This window comes from Chlamydotis macqueenii, chromosome 2, assembly GCF_036417535.1.
Source record: "Chlamydotis macqueenii isolate bChlMac1 chromosome 2, bChlMac1.mat, whole genome shotgun sequence".
In the NCBI taxonomy this organism is placed as follows: Eukaryota; Metazoa; Chordata; class Aves; order Otidiformes; family Otididae; genus Chlamydotis; species Chlamydotis macqueenii.
The window spans coordinates 113055821-113074418 of NC_141557.1; the positions used below are offsets into that span (position 1 = coordinate 113055821).

The 18598-nt window shown below is 37.8% G+C and overlaps 1 protein-coding gene across 7 annotated transcripts in view; it reads left to right on the top strand.

Annotated features, from left to right (window-relative positions):
• Positions 1 to 18598, top strand: part of GREB1L (GREB1 like retinoic acid receptor coactivator) — a 143513-nt gene that overhangs the window by 56405 nt on the left and 68510 nt on the right. For all 7 annotated transcript variants that reach the window (XM_086740698.1, XM_086740701.1, XM_086740704.1 and 4 more), the window contains one exon: positions 7158 to 7261. The gene's annotated coding sequence lies outside the window, so the exon portion shown is untranslated. The remainder of the gene's footprint in view (positions 1 to 7157; positions 7262 to 18598) is intronic.

The following is an 18598-nucleotide window of genomic DNA, read 5'->3' on the forward strand; positions in this document are numbered from 1 at the left end:
CATTTTGTTTGAAATAGAAATACCAAATCCTATTGATCATGATATGCATTTGGGGTTTTCTCAGTATTTGAAAATAAATACAGAAAATTAGGTGGCTACACAAATACTTAAAACTTCTTCAATAGAATAAATAATACACAGAAAATTCTTCCTGGTGCTACTGGATGTTGTAAGGAGAGACAAACCTCCGCCTTCCTTTGGGAAAATTCTTCCTATTAAAATAACAAATGTTGGCATATGTAGGGGAATTGAAGTCTTTTGCTAATGAGGCTGCAGCTGGAATCGTAAAATTTTGCAAGCACACCAGAAGCAGATGCAAGTTGAGAAACACCATCAGTGCAGTCTTACCGTTTTGAGCCAGTGAAGGACATAATCAAGTAAATGATCTGTACTTATACTGCAGATTTTTTTTTGGGGGGGGGGGGGGGGAGGTACAAAAAGAATATGTATACTCAAAAGAGAATATATGTTGAAAACTTATACTCTTTTTTTTAAAGTATAGGACAGCTTCAAACTCTGAGGAGTTAAGTTGGGGAGAATGTCAGATGCTGAGTAAGATGCCATTCCTTCTTATATCCACAACCTCTTACTTAAGTATCTTTGTGGATTTGAGTGGGGACAAATAGAGTGATCACGGGTTGTTTTTTTTTTTTCAGATTAGCCCTGCAGTTTTATTTGTGCAAGTCGGTATTTAGCTTGCACAAAACCAAGCACAATGTCAATGTTTTTAAAGCTTCCCCCTAGTCTAATTAAGACTCGACCTACTCAGGATCTGCATATTTTTATCTCTTCATAAAATGTTATCTGTTTCTGTTGTTTTAGAATGAAGATACTGAATCTGTGATAAAACCAAAATCTGAAAAGAACTTTGGAAGTGAGTGGGCCCTTTCCATGCAAATGTAGATAATATTGAATCTATTCTCATTGTTATTTACCTTGAGAGCAAGTCTATCTATTTATGAAAGTCTGAAGAATTTAGACTGATAAGAGTTGTGTCACTGATGTGTTGTGTATAGAGTCGGCTCCTGAGAGCAGAGCAAAGCTTTAGAAAAAATGAAGTACACAGGCATGTTTCAGTGCCCTCACTTTGTGCTGTTCTGCGATGTTAGTGCTACAGGATTTATCTGCGATGTCTGGAGTGGGTATATGCTTCATTTATATATGTATGTGTTTATATTTTTAACACATCAACTAAATATTGGAGTATTAATTTCTCTTCAAAGAAATGTCAGTAATGTTGCTGAGTTTGTGTTTCTGTTTCGGCAAAATCATATAGAAATTGAGGTGCAGAGTTTTAATAGTGGACATATGAAGCAAGAGTATATTGATTGAGTTTTACTAGCCTGACAGCAGTATGGAAGGTCCTTGTGACCCAGAAGTTTGTGACCCATGAAATCTCCATTTTCCTTCTATTGGTAATGTATCTTGAAGTACAGAGGACTGAAAAATGCATCCTGGGTGACCTAACACATTGATTATTTACAAATGGAAAATTGTTTTGGGTTTATTGCTAAACATGTGTCTGATACTAGTAAATATAAAGGATAAACTTAAATTCTATTCTTTAAACAAATGTTCCCTCAGCACAAATTTGCTAAGGCAACAGCTGATACTTACAGGTATGAATAAGGTCCGCTATATTTTTATTTGAAGTGAGGATTTCAGATGCTGGGCCATTCTGCTGACTCAGCTTCATCAGTTGGATGCCAGGGAGCAGAAATCAAAATTTTGCTTTATAAATTGTACTTGTGTCTAATCGTAGGAGATAAGTGATGGTGAGGAATTCAGCAGAGTTGTTTCTAAAAATGGTAAATACCCAAGGTTCCTAAAAATGAGCCTGTAACACATGCGCACACCAGCAGGCAGATTTTACAGCTCTGTCCAGAGCACAGAAGGAAGATAAATCATGGCCATCCCCCTCACATTTTTGAAATGGTTCAACCCTGGGGTTTAGCTGAAGGACTTAAGGAGTTTTTGAAGTGCAAATAGACTGATGAAGGGTAAACCTTTTCAAAGTTTCATTTAGATGGATTTTTTTTTTTCTGTGTGGATTTCTGGCACCAGCTGAGATCTGGAAGGCCACAGGATTTTTTTGTTTTTGATCAATCAAGCAAGCAGAACTTGCCAAGGGGGTGTACATTCTCTGCATACATATTGATCCTATTGTGTTTAAAAGTAGTTAATTTAATCGGGGCTTTTTGAAACCTTCCCTGGCAAGACTTGCATTAATGAAGCTGTCATTTCAAGGTCATGTTTCAGTGTCAATAACTTAAAGGTAATGACAGAAGTTACCTGTAAGTGTAATAACAATATTTCGGTTATTCCATGTTAAAATTGCATTGAGTTAGAATTAATTTTACATAAGTGCATGTAAAAATGTTCAATTTCATTTGAAAACTGTTGCTCTCATTGAATGTGAGATTTTTCAAAGCAGTCTGGTGTTATGAAACACATTAACACCGCCAGTTGTGTTACTATTCACCACTGTTTGGATCAGTACCCTTGGCCTGCCCTATTGCATGGGGAGTTTGACTCCAAGAACCTATTTTACACCTTGTCTCTTCTAGCAAAATGGTTGTGATGTCGGAGTTTTTATTCAGGGCTCTTTATAGTAGTTCTGACCTTTTACCATACTCTTTGTCTTGTTTAAAAGCAGTGGTGTACAGAAGATGGATTGCATATTAACTACAAACACTTCTCTCTACTGTGATAAATATTTGGAGATACAACACCTAAGGACTGTCCCTATAAGATGCTCATTTGAGTGCAGAGTATAGATTTTATAAGGCAGGATACAGTTTAATACTTTTGTCCATGTATGACGCCAAGATCTTCAAATATTTCAGATTAAAGCATTATATATTTTCAAGATTTTTGTTGCAAGGATGCTAACTACAGACTTTGTTACTTGCTTCTTTGATTTGATTGGGTCGGAAGGAGCTTCAGAAAGTTATTCTGGACCTGGTGACACTCAAGGTACAATAGAGTTGGTGGCTAAAATTGGATTCAGATACTGTAGCTGAACGTGCCTGTAAATCTCCCAAACTTGTTTTTCTCTTTGTTTTTCTTCCTGGTAGTTTTGACGTGCCTTTAGCCCTGCTGCTTGCCAAGGTCTTGGGTTCTAGAGTGATGTGGACTGAGTAGGCTGGGATGTGAGGAGGAAAGCAGAGTCTTGCATACAGCTCTTTCAGTCAGGTACCAATAATTATCTTCTATATACATGTAAGTAGGAAATTGAATGGAACTTTATAAAAGATTTCAGTGCCAGATCACTCAGTGGCTCAGAATGGGAGAGGAACTCTAAAGGTGGTGTGGGGTCCAGAGTTAGGATCTTCTTTAGGAAGGACCAAACTTCACTAGTTGTTAGTTTAATTTCCATATATTGGATGTCCAGATTGGTACTGCATGGCATAGTATGCGAAAATCACCTCTAGTTAGAAATGGTGTATTTATACCTTTCTTCTTTATCTACAGTGTCATGGTTTGATGTTGGCTGTGCTATGAGAGCACAATAGAAAGATCCCAGCCCAGGATAGGGGCCTAAAATCATAACTCATCGCAAATTAATAAATATATCTGATGAAGTGCATATTCTGACTTTTCCCTAACTTTACACTGAACAGAAGTTTGGTTAATAGCCCCCCTATCTTGGTCTTTGTTTTATTTTACAACTGTATAGCTTTTATGTTCATTAAACTCACATGCTGTCAATCTCATGTACTGTAATGATGGTTATTTCCTGTAGTGTTTGAAAACTGAACATGAGAGGCAGTTTTAAGCTTTGCTGAGAGAGAAGGGAATTCTTTGCTTCTTATTGCGGAGAAGGGATTCCCAGCACTTGTGGTGTCACTTTTGCGAGTATGTGACTGGGAGATGTTAATATGACCTTTCATTTAAGTAAGAGATTTCTACCACCACCCAGGACTCTTCTCTGTTCAAGATGTTCCGTTCCACCAACTGGATAAAGAATTTTGAGCATGCTTCAAGTCAGTGGGTTTTGCTTCAGTCTTTTTAGGAATAGAGTGCAGATCTTCATTTGGAAACAGACATCCTTCTGTAGACAAGTATGTGGATGTTGACTGGAAAATCTATCATTCTAATTAATTTTTTTTTTTTCTAAATGGTATGTGCTCAAATGTCGAAACACTGAGGGACGGTTACTTGCGAATTACGGATTTGTGAAGCAGCTACAACATTAAAGTAATCTTACTCCCATTACAGTATGCATTCATCAAGGGCACAGGCTTGTACGATAATTCTTAATTCCTGTAGAATTTAACTGAGCAACAGCTGGTCTGTAGGATGTGTAGATTTTAACAAGGTAATGTTTGTGTTTTGGCGAAGGACTTGTGTGACATGCTGTTGAAACTGTTCCAAAGTGCCTTCTTCCTCCATTCAAGTCTGTAGGGATCCTGAGACAGTGTTTGTGTGAAATTTCTCCACTCTCTCTGCTCCCCTTGATTTTATCACAGGTAAATTCTATAAAATCCTTTCATGGAGTGTTAGGAAAAAAAAAAAAGAAAATAAAAAGGCCATCAAGACCACTAACTACAGCTGCAGCAGAAAGAATTTCTTTCTTTTTTTTTTTTTTTTTTGGCCTTTAATTGTGTCAGGTTCCTTTTCTCTGCAATTGTTTTTCTCTTTTTTTTTTTTCACTTGAGAGCGGTTTATGGTGCTATGTCTGTCAGGATAACCGTGTCTTAGGGTTGAAGTTGTATTTCTCCCTGAGTTCCTAGAGGTGATGTTATCTTTTGTTCACTCAGCAGTATGGTCATTCCTAAGAGCATCTGTCACTTTAGGCATTGTAAGATGGATGAGTCTCAAGTGAACTGCTGGTTGAAGCAAATGGTGAAAATAAGAAAAGACAAGGGGGTTGGGAGTCTTCAGAGGGGACAGACAACAAGGAAGCACTGTTAGAAATCAAAAGTAAGCCAGGCAGTAGTGGAAGAAAGAGCCAAGATGGATCACACAATGGCAGATCCCACAGGTCTTCGAAATGCAGATTGGTGGCTGATGATTTCTGAAGAGATCTTCTGCATCTTGGCAAAAATGACACTAATTTGTTTCCTACTTCATTTGCAAATAAAGGAGGATCAAGAAGAGATGATCTGAATGTGAGATTTTGAGCAAAATTAAAAAAAAATTTGTATTTTTTTCATGTTGTGTTGGAAGGCTAGGGTGAATTCATGCTGCCAATAATTGGAAAAATGGTTACTGATATTTTGTGTGTCTTAAATATTGTGTGAGAAACTCTCAGTACTGAGTGGGCACGTAACAGTAAAAAAACAAACCAGCATATTGGCAGTTTAGCTTTTGGAAAAAAACAGTAAACTTACAATTCATAGCTGTTTGTATTTCAGAAGGTACTTAATATTTTTAAAAGATGGAAGGTTCACTACAGGATCTCTGATTTAGCCGGAGACTAATTCAGTTAGACATTTTAACAGAAAGAAAATTATGTAGAAAACCCCAAACCCCAGGAAAACTCCTCCCCAGCCACTGACAAGCAAATCCATACCCCTCCTCCTCCACCCCAAGCTGAGCAAAGGTCTGTGTTTGCAAAAGCAGCCGGCTAAGGACAAAAGGCACTTACAGCCCAGTGTGTGTCAAGGTTTGGGAAGGGTCCAGGAGGATCTTGGCTTGAAAAATTATTTTGTCACACTGTTGGCATTGGTCCATAAGGGGAAGCACTGGTTGAAAGGCGAAGAAATTAAGATGATTAGAAGCTTTAAAGCTTCGCAAATGGTAGAGTATCTCTCTTCTCAATGGAGGTAAATAATAGATGAAAGACCGAGAGTGACAACAAAGGATCAGGGCGTTTAGGAGAATGTGTGCAGCCTGAATAGAGGTCTGTGGCCTAGGGCCAAAGGTCTTAGCTTTGAGTGTAATTAGAAGAAAATACAAAAATGTCATTACTAGCAGGTGAAATGTTCAGCACGTGTCCAAAAAATTAGCAATTTCAGAGCCGGTAGCTGTTGGAATTGGATTACTGACGTTCTGTAATCACTGAAGTCTCCGCAGAGCCCTACCGTCTTGTCGGGAGCGGCGTGTGTTAACCTTGTTGGCCATCTGCCATGGATTCACCGTTAGCGTGGCAGGGATGCGCAGCACAGGGTAGCGTCGGTGGTCCCTAGGAACAGAGTTGTTTTGGAGTCTTTCCTCAGCACACAACAATCCACCCAAAACCCTTTCCTGAGAGGTGAGGGTATAGCTACTCTCGTAAATAGACTGATTTTTTTTTTAAATGGGAGGAGGGAGGAAGAAGCTTAAAGATACATTACTTTTAATTTTAAAACCTGGGTTTTAAATTCTAGGTGTACAGCTGAAAGAGTCACGTTCATTCTGGTTTTGACAGCAGGCCCAAGGCTGTGGGCCCAGCTTTAAGCCTCAAATCCCATTTGTGAACAACAGGGAAAATTCCTTTAAATCTTTTGGCAAAATATTGTCCATTTCTATTGAGAAACGAAACTAGCCTGTGTGCCTCATGAAGTCTTGTTGAAGTCCGGTCAATGACAACTTAATTTAAAGCTTTTCCTGATGCTTATTACTGTTCTGTACAGCCCTAGGTGTTTTAGGAGTTATTCTTCTGCCTCCTGCTTGCTGCACCATTGTTGCCATTCTTTGGAGTATTTCAGGTGTATTCTCTTTCATACACTACAATTTCTGTTAGAAATGTTTTCACTTAAATACCTTTATGGGATGTCAGATAGGAGGGCAACCAGCTAATTCTGACTTCATTTTGAACTTTGATCTCCAGTTTAGTGTAGGTAACCGCTCACCAATTTAGTTTGTTTCTTTGTAAATCAACAGTAAAATAATTACTTCTATGTTGTAATCTATTTTTTATATTTTTGTGAGAGTTAATTTTCTCATCTTGATGGCTAAGTTCCTAATATTTCATATAGCGACTTGAGTGCCAAAAACGTGCAGATTCTGTGACAAACTTGTGCTTTACTTCCACTACAATGCAGAGAAGCAACCATGCAGCTTCAACCAAGTATTCCTATAAACAAAAAGATGCTTTTTAAGTGGTCAGCCCTCCTTTCTCCACCCCAGTTCAATTTTTGCCCTAGACCAGATGTAGATAGGCAGCTTTTGCTGGCTTATTATGCTGGCATGAGTCATTCTAATTTTTGTTCTGCCTTCTTATTTTTCAGGTGTTCAGGAGTTTTAAACAACTTCGCAGCAAGGCTTCATGAACTCTTAGCTGCATCCTTTAATCATGACTACATTTCAAACAGGTTAAAAGGAATCTGAGAAGGTACCGTACTTGCCTTTCCTGATAGACAATACATGTTATGTTTGTGTTCATCAGCCGTGCTTTTATTTCCGTTGACTGGATTTTAGGAACGGTGTGGACTGTAAATAATGAATTTATTTTTGCTTTGGGCATGTACAATGTCTAAGTTCTCCAAAAATCTTGAAATCCAGTTCATATAGTTAAACAGCCTTCACCAGAGAGGGCGATTTGTTCTTCTGGTTTTTTTTCTTATATATCCGCAATGAGGTCAACTTCATTATTTAATGACAGTTCTTTTGAAGCGGTAATGGTTTTCTTCTGCTGTTTTACTTAGAAGCACTGCAAATACCTAAGCAACTAACTGAATATATGTTTTATGCACTTGGAGGGGGGATGTTTGTTTGTTTGTTTGTCCTCTCGAAGTGTTTAAAACAAATGGGAAGAAGAATGCAGATCTTTGTAATGATTGGGATAGATTTGTGCTTCCAGCTGAGATTCTCACACTTTCTTTTTTTTTCTGACTCCTTAAAGGAGGGAAGCTTGTTTCAGTATAGAATATTGGGCTTGCATAGTTTCTTGTTGCATTTAAATAGCCAGTGTCCCCAGAAGGCTGAAGATCTATTCCTGCTTTATGACCTGTTGTATCCCTGGGGCAAGGGCAGCACTGAGCGGAGCAAGGGGGTCATGGCCACAGCTCAGGTTCTGAGCCCGCTTAAGAGTTCCCCAAAACCTGCCTCCAGGAACCTTTAGCTCGGCAACATCTGGAACGTGGTAGAAGTTTGGAAGAGGGGGGGAACCTCTAGGATTTTGCTTCGCCAGGTGCTAGGAAGCAACATTAGCCTTTTTGATGGGGGGAGGCAGATTCTGTGGCCCTGAAGTTAGGCTAAACAATTGCGGAGGTCAAAGGACAGCTGAGTGCGGTCAATGAGACACCCTGGGGTGTATTTTGTTACTTAGTAAAAGGAGCAGCATCCTAAAACCCTAAAGGATTCTCTTGAAAATCTGTGTTGTGAAAAGGTTTTATGAGTCTGATGGCAAAAAGTGCTGATTTAGCTAAGGAATGCTTGCTTTTGTCTAAATGAAAGGCTAATCCTTACCAAATGTTGGCAGCTATTATAGTGCAGTCAATGCAGGTCTGAAAGAACAGTTAGAGTAGAAGTGTACTTTGGGATCCCAAATGTTTATCATTTTAATGGTTCTGTAACTGAAAAGATTTCTGAACTTTCACCTTTGATCCTAAAATTTGTACCATGAGCAAAATATTTGAAAAAAAGAGTGAAAACCTTCACTTCTAAATTAAAAGACACTGTTCCTTATGGAGCTGTGGCTGCCCGGTTACTCTATATCCGCTGGCAAGTTCACTTTAGATTGTCAGGATACTCTCTAGTTTAAACTGTAAGTTCTTTTAATCTGCTAACACTTATTAATTGGTTGAAAAAATGTGGGTTTTTTCGGTCTTGAGCAATTTTTGCTGTTCTTGTTTCAATGCTTATTAAAAAAAATAAAGAATAGCTTTTGAGTAATTAATTCCTATAATTTATTTAGCATTATTTTTCTTTAAGCAGTAACTTATTAACACTTAAGATTTGTTATAGAAACAGATAAGAAATCAATGTCAGAGCCAAGACCTTGTAAATAACCCGAAAGGAAATGTAATAATGGCTGTCTTCACCAGAGAGGTGGTGGGGGAAGGACCAGTCATGTGGCAGAAAAGGTTCAGTGCTTTTTGTTTTCCTTTGGAAGGGGGGGTTGCTGCAAGATGCAACCCGGGGCCTCCGACTCTTTGGCCCTACTGTCTTACACAAACAGTCATTGTCAAATTAGGAAGAGAAAGATACTTGGGAGCCGGTGGTGGTGATGTGTTTATAGTGTTTAACCTGATGTTTCATCACGATCTTTAAAAGAACACCGTAAGAAGAGTGAAAAAGAATAAATTGCATTATTTTCAAGGGGAAAAAATAAGCAAAGAAGTTGATAAGTTTTGTTTTGTTTTGTTTTTTTTTAAAGTAACGTGCTTGCAAAATATAGCTCTCCAAAGAGCTTAATTTTTAAACTCTTTAGATGTACCTTATACAGATGCTTAGCATTGATTTATGTCAAGGTTAAGGCACCTTTAAACAAATAAAGTTGGGAATGGATAAACCCACTAAAATACAAATCGCTTGTTAAACACAGAAGATGTTTGTATAGTGTTCGGGTTGCTACAAAACTGACACATGTCTTGAAATTCTCCTGATAACCCCTTCTAAACTCATCAGGAAATGATAGCATGCGTGTTTGAGGGGTACACAAGGGAGTGGCCAGATAGGGTAGAGATGGAAGGTCAGGCCTTAACTTTGACTTTCTAGGCCTCAGCTTCATGCTTTCGCAATAAGGCAGTAACAAATGAAGAAAGGATTAGGGTGATTTATTTATCAATGAGATTGGGCTGGCTTTTGCTGTAGGAACTTGATGAGTTACCTGTTTGAATATGTTTTCAGCTTTATCCCTATAAACAACGAATATCACGTTTTACACGTATATCTATATGGAGTTAGGTGCTATATACAATAAACTGTATTAAAAGCTGCTTAGAGAAATACATATTTGAGCTATAATGCTTAATTTTATTTGTAACCCTAGAATTTAGTTACTCAAAATATGTAAAATGGAAGTATGTGGAGTATTAAGATTTTTTTTGATCTGCTGAAGAAAATTCTTCTCTATCTTCTCTGGTTTGTTTACCAGGTTTCTTTTTCAAATGGATTTTAGCCCACGGTGAGAATTTTATACCTAGTATTTATATTCTACTGTGGCAGCAATCACAGTAAAATATCATGAACACTAGTTTCTTGAGTCTCAGTATTTACTGGAAGTTTTGTATGCATGCCTTCAAGAATGCATAGAACCTGTGTTTCTGTGTTACTGACTCACTAAACCGTAATAGCAGCTTTGGGAATCAAGATTGCCTAGCTAGCATGTTTACGGTGCAGGTAAATTAAGTCCAGCCTGTAAACTTCATTTAAGACTTTTCCTTTTTGGAGGAGGACAAGCAGAGAAACACATCTAATGTCTCTAACAAATCATGTATTTTATTATCGTTTTTAATTTTTAGCAGACATAAAGATCCCATACACAATTTGTTGTAGTGGGTGATGAGCTGCATCACAGAACAAATAGAGGCATTAGAAATAGAAAATTGTTTACTTCTCCTATTAAGTGCTAATAGTAAATTTTGAATTTTTGCATTTCTGTTTTAAGTAAAGATAAAGGTTTTTCTTTGACAGACCTAAGTGGCATTATAAAAATGCCATTTGTAGACATTTATACATAAATACATATTGGAATTCCTAAGTATCTTGAAAAGGTAGCTTGAATGTCAAAGCTCTTCTTTTTGGATATATCCTTGGATGTGATGTTAATGTTTTGTTCTGTTGATTGCCTGTTTGTTGCAAATTTTGTCTTCACTGAAATCTGGAATGTTGCAGAAGGCCCAGTAGAGATGTGCATCTTTGATCTCAAACAGAGGTTGCCTCTGGTAATTTCAGAGATTTTGGACAGAGCTTTGTTTATTTTACAGAAGAATTTGTGGTATTCTGGGGAGGGGAGAAAGTAGATTCAGCTTTGGCACATGACGAACACATGTTGCGTGAAAAGAAAAGGAAGAACTCTGCAAAGCACTCTGCACTTTGAAGTTCATTTCCACTAAAATTCAATACAAGAAATTTGTTGATTTTTAAAACAGAAGCTCTATGAGCAGCTTAGACACTGTTTCCAGAGAAGAGAAGTTGCAAAAAATGTCAGAACTATATTAAACTTGACATTACTTGTAGGTTTAAGCTGATTGTTAAAGTTTTGACCTATGCAGGGTTTTCTTGACCATTCACTGCATTGCATTTTGCATAGAAATGGCCATGAAAGCGGCTGGCTTTACTGCTTTTTTTTTTGTCTCTGCATCATGGGCTAAAAGTGACTGCAGAAGAATGATGTTAGATATACCTCTCTATCTAGAGACTGCATGAGAGCTTCAGATAAGAAAAGATTTGTTTGTTCCTTTCTAAAACATATTCTGAGTTGAGATGAGCAGAAACGTGATCATTTTGACCTGTTTGAAAACGATGTTTTTGGAAGAACTGTGCAGGAATGTGCTCTGTGTAGACTTTATAAACATTTTGATGCAACCTCTCCACAAAAAAAAAAGAGGGGCTTGTTTCCACCTTTGGTGTCTCCTTTTTTAGGGATGATCGTTTCCAAGCCTTGTAAAAACAAGAACTCTCTTTCAGACTTGCCTTGTTTTTGGACGGGGCTATAGGGAGGAAAACAGTCATTTTTTGGACAAGGTGAGAAACCAACAACCCACCTAACCTTCCTCTATCCAACTGTGTTAGTTAGTGAAGGCAAGATTGATTACTTAAGACTTTATTTATTGCTCCTTGATTTAATTGTACTTTTTAATTTGGAAATCTGTGTTAGAGAGTTGTTTAATAATCTTCCTGGAGAGGGAAAGGAACAAAACTTGATGTTGCTTTTGGCAGGATTATGCACTTTGCAAACGGAGGAGATGCGGGAAATGCTGCTTGTGAGGCTCTTGGGCGCAGGGTGTTCTCCTTTGTACAGTGTCACAGACATGCTCTGACAGCAGAGAGTGTCTCTTTGTCGAGGTGGCAACCCTGAAATTACTTTCACGTTGCATATTTGAAGAACTGCCATGCTACATCTCCAACTCTGCCAGCTTCAGGGGAGGAAAAAGGATTGCTAACAGTAAAAGAAATGTTGAAGTTTGCAACATCCTGCTCCAGTGCTTCATTATTAGTCTGTTACAGCTATCACAAACCAGAACATGCACCAGATAAGATGAATACTGTGGAAAAAGAAAATATTGAGTGGATGTTCATGGAGAATTAGATCATCTTTGTTTGGAAAGTTTTAAGAGCCAATGTAATCTATATTACCATTATGCCTATTACTCAGTGTAATAAATCTCTTAGCCGAAACCAGGACACTCAGAAAGATTTTTTTTTTCGTAGTGTCAGTTAGTACATGTTGTTAGAATTAAGAATTTTCAGAACAAGTAATGTCTCTGCAAGATGAATAGCAATTAGTTTATATTGCTTGTCAATAAAAATTTGTTTGCCTTCCTTATTTAGTAGCGCTTTCACATGAGCAAACTCAAAAAAAAAAAAAAGGAAATAATAAAAAGAGCATAGGGCAAACACTTCTACTGCAGATGTAGATACCTAGGATGATTTTTATTAAGGATTTTTCTGTTTAATGCTTGTACCGTACAATCAGATGTTGATATGTGTCAGAATGCATTACATTTTCGCTTCTACTTTCTGTGTATTTGTAGTGAATTTTTGCTCTACTTTTCTATCAAATAGTGTAATCTTGGTCAGCAGTCAAAAAATGTCAAGCAGTGTGCATGCATAAGTTTCTATATAAATGGTAGCTTGTACGTACAATAAATAAATAACATAAGCTGTGATTTTTATAACTTAGATTTTTACAGCCTAGTGGCCTAAGAATTTATAATAATTTATGTACATGGTTTGCACAGCCCTACTCCATAGTCCAATTGAAGACAAGAAAACAGCATCATGTAGGTGAATATGTACTTAAGAGGATTGAGGTCTGAAGGCAGATCATGAGAAGTGATGTAGGGAGGATGTGCAGGAAAAAGAATGAGTAAGAATTACAAACAAGTTGACCAAATTCAATAGTTGGAAATTACATTAATATAATTAGCTTCGTATGGTGGTCTTTGTTAGTCCAGTTGTGTTGAAGAGCTGGTCACTAACTTTACTGATAAGGCATTCAAAAGATGCTTGGGATTGTAGTTGAAGTGCTCAGCTTCTAAGTAATGAGACCAAATGTGCTTAATACATCATCATCATCCTTTCAATTTTCATGAGTAGCACAAGTTGAGATGCCATTATTAATGCTCCTTTTTATATAATTGTATGGCTTTTTTGAAACACTTTCTCAGGATAGAAGCAACCCCTCAAGGGAAAAAAAACCCCCTATAATTCATGAAAGTAAGCAATTAATGGTGGTTATCAGCATTCAAATTGTTGACAAATATGGACTTGTGTTTCATGTTTAGAAAGATGTAACAAGACTGTTCACTGAGCTTCACAGTCATGGAAATTCAAGTCCACATATGATTTTTTAAAAATGGCCTAATATTAGACAGTGTTCCATTGAAATAAACATTAAATCTCCATTAAAAAAACAGCTTTAAATTAATTAACTGATACATCTAAGAAGATACAGTTTACGTTACAGATTATTGTAGATTACAGAAATATATTTTATGTCACTAATAGTTCTGAGGAGATTGTTTTAGTTAGCAATTACTAAATATAGCTATTGGCTACTAACTTACAATAAGTTACTAGCAGAGTATGTATTGTCAGGGAGCGATTGTACACTTAGGTATATGGAAAGTATATAAAAATAACAAACTTTCAATAAAAATCTGTTAAGTTTGGGAACAGCTACTGATTTTGAATATATGATTTGGGGAACAAATTTGGGCTCAGAAAAACATTTCAGTAAGCAGCAAAATGCTACATGCGGTTACAGTTATTTAAATAGTTGTTATGTTAATTGCTTAAATACTACATCACCTTTGTCTGCTGTGTTATTAGCAGTGGTAGCTGAAAGGATTCAAACATGTAATTTGTCTAACAGTGTTAACACGCTAAGTTGTTAGGAGAATAAATCATAATTCGTGTCTGCAACTAATTGCAAAATCAAAATTACACAGCAAAAATATGCCTTGATCCTAGAGCTGGGATTAAGCACCATTACTGATCTGGTTGTATCGCACTGGCATTAATAATGTGGTTAATAGCCCTATTGATTTAGGGCAGAGAACATAAATGGGGAAGGCTATGTGTGAGCATGCTTGTTTGAAGGAAGCAGGCTGAGATTTTCAAAAGTGCTCCTTAGTGATTTATTTCTGCTGCCTCTGCAATGAGTGTGTGAGCATCCAAGTGTGAGCACATACTCCTTTTAAAATAATGAAGTCTTTTAACATTAACAAAACTTCAGTATTAAAAGCTAGAGTTGCAGGGTGATGACCTTTTTTCTTCACCTGAAGATTTTTCTCTTGAAAGAAAAGAGGAAATGTAGTTCTTCTGTTGAAGGTGTAATGTTCCATCCCCTATGTACATTGTGAAAGATCCCAGTAGCATAAAAGGATTGCTTCATCTTCTACAAATTAATTTTTAAAACCCTAGAAAACCTTCACAGTAACTTATCTACTAATTTCATAACAACATTTAAAAGGGCTCTAAAAACTTTCCAGTCAGAGTGGGTTAAATCAATATAATTAACTCCCGACAGCTTCCGTATCGTCAAGGATATAGGCCTGTTCATGTAAGGTTTGTACTCCACTGTATAATCTTCTCATTCTTGGTTATATACTACTGAGCATTTTTTTTTGTTACTGGCAACTGAATTTTTTTAACTCTTCTACTTTTTTTGTAGTCTTTACGGTCAAATTTGTTGTAATCTGACTTCCTGTCATTATCCACAACCCTGTATCATTGACCTTTCCATGAAACACCAGGGGATGCAATGGGAGAAGATTAAAAAGAATATGTATGTTTTTTTTAACATTATAAACAAAAAATATGGTTTATTTATGGTTTCTCATTAAGTTCCTTTTTCCACAGTAGGAAGGCAGAGGAGGAATAAGTAGGGAAATGGTGTATTTGCAAAAGCTTGTGAGGGAGGGGAGGGTTGTGTGAACAGATGTGTGTGGGTGGATGAGAGTGTAGAAGAGACAGTAAAAGTGTATGGGTGCATGTAAGTGGTTACAGAATATATTTGTGCCTATTTGTATATGAGCATTTGTCTGCGTAAAACAGTCTTTGCTCATGAAAACAAGCTGTGTGTTTACAACAGTCATCAAAAGATGTTCCTTGGTTCCAGGTACCCCACCAAATGGTATCAGCTACAGTTTTGCTCTATTAATGTTCCAGTTTCTTTATAGTACTTTAAATGTAGTTTTCCATATTCAGGTAGGCATATATTGCTTTAAATGCTTCTAGCATAGCATCATTTATTCACAGAAACTAGACCTCCATAATTTTTGCATATTGTGTAGTCACTGTAGGCGAGTTCACATAAATTAAGTAGTGGGCCAAATGTTTTCTTTCATCTGCTTGTTGCATCTGTTTATGGAGGAAATGGCATCAAATGATATTTGGCACATGCTTAATCCTGAAGTCGTCTCAGTCCTCGCTAGAGGAGTGTGTTGAGCATCCCCAGGGCACTGACTGCACCAGTTTTCCTCTCACTGTGCTGTAAGAATTCAGCCTATCTGGAATGCAATATTTCTTTTCTGAGCAGGAACCATAACCTGGAGAAAAGTAAAGCCAGTGCAGAGTCTGTACAGTTCTCATCACAAAGCTTCACCTGCAGAAATCTTGCAAAATTACTTCCAGCTCCAGTTTGGGGATAAGAAGAACTGACTATTGTTTGGTTTATGTAGTTTGATTCTAACTACACAGATTTAACTCCAAAATAGTATTTTAAAGCTTCAGACCTAAAAAAAAAAAGATCGCATCTAAAGATTCCGGGACAGTTGAATATTCAGAATATTTGAAAGATGAAGGAAAATGTGGGATGTTAGGCAATAAACACAAGGGCTGAACTCAAAACTACGGGATTACCATTTTGCAAAACTTGACTTGACTCACGCTATTAAGTGAGCAATAAGAGGAAGAACCTTGTCAGGAAAAAAATAGGTGTTCTTGCTCTTTCCCATTCCTGTGACACAGCAGTGGCAACATCAGACTGAAAGACTAGATTCTGAACAGTACTGGATGCTATCAGTACTTTCTTCAAAATAAAATGAAAAATAAAAATGAAAGGAAACTCTACTGTAAGCAGAGTCAATACAAACTAATAATTCTTTTTTTTTCCTGAAAGACTTTATGAATTAATTATTCATCTATCACTTGCTACATGAGATTGTAAACTCTTGTGCAGTTGAGTTTGAATATCCCTACCCAAGACAAATCTCAGGATCCTGAGAGGACTGTTGGAGAAAAAAGGGATCTTACAAAGGTTATGAGATAAGGGGTTTGTTAATGAGACTACTCTGCCTTGCACTCTTGTATTGACTCACACTTAACTCTTTCGCCACTGAATGCTACAGTTAATGCTGGATATAGACTTTGAAGTCTACACTTTTAATTAGCGTATATATTTGTTATTGTTGTTATTAACTGTCATCCTTTCTGCTTGTTCATGATACATCCTAATGATGCTCTAATGGGAAAAAAATGCTACTCCCAGTACCTCAGTAGGAATGATGTAAATAATAGAGAATGCTAGCTGTACCTGAAACAACCAGTTCCCAAACAATTCTACAGCATAAAGAGATACCTGGTGTCTCTTTGCCTAAGATAACCCTTTGAGATACAGAAGCTGTGCTGGGCCTGGCAGTGCCTTTGTGAAGGAACTTGCTTTCTTTTCCTTTGAAGAGAAACTTTCCTGTGGGGTTAGGCCAGATCAGAAGCCAGATTGTGTGTTTTGGAGAACACAATTACATCATTAGGTTAAACACAAAGTAAGGACTTGATAGAGCCGACTTAATGGAGGGTGTTTGCATCAGATTCATCATTCACTATCAGGTAATTGTGAAATTGCTTTAAGCCATAACAACACTCACCCCCTCCCTCATCCTCCAGTTCAGTTCCTCTCCTTTAAAGTCCTTAGGGTCATGACCCACCTGGAGGCCAAATATGTGGTATCTGGTGTACTGAATGATCTGATTATATTTTTACTAGCAGAGCCTTCAACTCAGTCTGCAGCCCTACTCCAAAGAACTGTTGGGTAACCATCCACTTTCCAGAGGTGACTTTTTTTTTGGTATGTGAAGGACCATAGTCACCTATTTTTCTAACTAAAAGTGAGTAGTGGTTACTGTGCTTACACACTGCAAGTCTTTGGGGACTGTAAAGAAGCTGGGCTCTGGTTCTTCTTTAACATCCAGTGTCACATTTCTGCACAGATCTTTTGAAACCTGGATGACTGCATGGGACAAAATTATTTGCTTGAATTGATAAGACCTTCTTGTAAATTCAGCTTCTGAGCTTGAAAGAGTCGTGAGAATTTCCCTGCATCCTTCACCGCACAGTTAAGTGATGTGGCGTTAAAGTCAATCACCTTTGAAATTTTACTTGTATTACTTCCATTTCTGCCTGGTTTGATGGAACCTCCCAGTAATTGTAGTTTTGCTTTCTGTAATGAATGTCCATATTTAATTTTTTATTAAAACCTATAGCTTTAATACTTATTCATTTGTGGTCAGGCTAGTGGAAATTCATGACTGCTTTGTTCCTGTGTCTTTGTGAGGACCCAGATTGAGATGTGAGGGCTGCCTTCCAGCTCTGTTGTTAAGGCAGCTCTCAGGCTCCAGCAAATCTCACAGTTAATCCTCCAGTTCAGTGACGGGCTACTGCAAAGACTTGAAGTACGCTTAGGAAATCTGCTTTGAAGAAGCATAGCAGCAGTGGAGATCTGTTTGGGTAGTAATTGTGATGCCTTAGTATCTGGATCTTTGCAGAGAAATACCCTGAGAGTGATAGTGCCTGGCAGTGCAGGTGATCTGGAAGTTAGGAAATTCTCCTCTTATTCCATGTTTTGCTGCAGATTTCCTTTTAAAATTATTCAGTTTTAATAGTGTCTTCTAGTCTCCCTATAGTAAGTTTTAAGAACATGACATAATAATTGCCTGAGTAGAGTGGCAAAGTTGGTGAGGTGGGGAGGGGAGGCCTGGAGAGTGGCTCTTTGTCAGACTGAACCTTCTCCCTTGGCGGGGTGGGAGGGAGGAGAACGTATGGCAGCAAATCTGACTATACATATGTACTCTGCATAATGCACTTATTAACATCCTGCAGAGTCCAATGCAAAAGAGAGCTCAAAAGTTTGTTAAGAGAAGTAGGCAACTTATGAATTACACAAGTATCCAGTGGTGCAGGCAAAAGGGAAGATGGGGGTTGGAATACTGTATTACAGATGTGCAAATTGCTCGGCACTGGGAATCTAACCAACTCTGGGCAGAGCTAGCTGCAATTGGGGCACACGTAGGTATGGAAAGAATTATTTATCCCCGAATCAAACCTACCCATTAGAAACCGCAGTGCACCCAGGTAGGCTCCAGTGTAGTTTGGTGCAGTATGGCTGGATACAGGACAGTGGGTGTCAGGATGGGCACTGATGTTTCAGTGTTGACTGAAAAACGGGCGTGTGAGGTCGGGGAGGAGCTCCTCAGTCAAGTCCAGCTTTATTTTCTCTCAGAGACTGCATCAGAGTCTCAGCTGCACTTAGCCTGGGACTGTGTTTCTCACATGCCCTTGG